We start from the raw sequence: 2,054 nt of genomic DNA on the forward strand, positions 1-2,054 counted from the left end.
TTCTCACTCCATTTGGTGCTTGGCTGAGTTCTTTATCTCTTCATTTGATGTTTTAGGGTTTCAGGATTGTTGTATTCTCTGTTCGGCTTAGTTTTTCGGATCTTTGCTGTGGAGGGACGGCGTGGTGCTTCTGGCTAGAGCGCTATTTTGCTGGAACTTCAACATCAATTCTTGATAAAAAATGCTCATAAAATAGGAAAAGAAGGGAAATTCCTCAACATAATAAAGGACATCTATACAAAATCATAAGTTCACTATGAGTCGGAATCGACTTGATGGCATTTTTTTTATACAAAATCAACAGCCAACATCATTTTCAACAGAGAGAGGCTGAAAACATTCTCTCTGAGAACAGGAACAAGACAAAGATGTCCTTTATCACCACTCTTATTTAACAATGTGCTGGGAGGCCTAGCTAGAGCAGTAAGGCAAGAAAAAGAAATAAAGGGCATCCAAATTGGTAAGGAAGAAGTTAAACACTCCCTATTTGCAGATGATATGATACTATACATAGAGAACCCAAAGGACTCCACAAGAAAATGGCTGAAACTAATAGAAAGATTCAGCAGAGTAGCAAGATACAAGATAAACATAAAATTTGGTTGAATTCCTATACACCAATAAAGAGAACTATGAAAAGTCAATCAGGAAAGCAACATTATTTATAATAGCTCCTTAAAAAAATGCTTAAGAATAAATATAACCAGGATGTAAAAGACTTATACAAAGAAAACTACAAAGCACTACTGCAAGAAACCAAAAGATAACCACATAAATGGAAAAACATACCATTCTCATGGATAGGTAGACTCAACATTGTGAAAATGTCAATTCTACCCAAAGCAATTTAGAAATACTATGCCAACCCAATTCAAATACCAACAACATTCTTTAAAGAGATGGAAAAACCAGTAATTAACTTTATATGGAAAGGAAAGAGGCTCTGGATAAATAAAGCATTATTGAAGAAGAAGAATAAAATAGGAGGCCCCGCACTATCTGACCTCAGACAGCTACGGGAGTCAAAACAGCCTGGTATTGGTACAACGACATAAACATTAAGTAATGGAACAGAGTCGAGAACACAGATGTAAATACATTCATCTACTGTCAACTGATCTTCAGCAAAGGCCCAAAGTCCATTAAATGGGGAAAAGTCAGTCTTTTAACAAATGGTGCTGGCAAAACTGGATGTCCATCTGTGAAAACATGAAACATGACCCATACCTCACACCATACACAAAGAATAAATCAAAATGGGTCAAAAACCTAAATATGAAACCAAAAACTATAAAGATCATAGAAGAAAAAATAGGGTCAATGCTACAGACCCTAAAACACAGTATAAATAGGATGCAAATCATATCTAACAAGACACAAACATCAGAAGAGAAGGTATATAGCTGGGATCTTCTAAAAATTAAACACTTATCAAAAGACTTCAAAAAAGAGTAAAAAGAGAACCTACAGACTGGGAAAAAAAATTTTGGCTATGACAAATCCAACAAATATCTAATCTTTAAAATCTACAGGAAAATCCAACACCTCTACAATAAAAAGACACATAATCAAATTTAAAAAAATGGGCAAAAAGTACCAAGAGACACTTCACCAAAGAAGACATTCTGGCGGCTAGCAGAAGTGAGGAAATGCGATCAATAGCCATTAGATAAATGCAAATCAAAACTACAATGAGACACCATCTCTCCCCAAAATTACTGGCAAAAATAAAAAAGACAGAAAATATTAAATGTTGAAGAGGCTGCAGGGAGATTGGAGCTTCTAGTGGGAATGCAAAATGGAAAATGATATGGCACTTCCTTAAAAAGCTAGAAATAGACATACCATATATATGATCCAGCAATCCTACCCTTAGGAATATATCCTAGAGAAATAAAAGCCGTCACATGAATAGACATATGCACAACCATGTTCATTGCAGCATTATTCACAATAGCAAAAAGATGGAAACATCCTAAGGGCCCATCAACAGATAAATGGATAAACAAACTATGGTACATACACACGATGGAATACTATGCAATGATAAAGAA

This window comes from Trichechus manatus, unplaced genomic scaffold (genome assembly GCF_000243295.1).
Source record: "Trichechus manatus latirostris isolate Lorelei unplaced genomic scaffold, TriManLat1.0 scaffold00060, whole genome shotgun sequence".
NCBI classification, from domain to species: domain Eukaryota; kingdom Metazoa; phylum Chordata; class Mammalia; order Sirenia; family Trichechidae; genus Trichechus; species Trichechus manatus.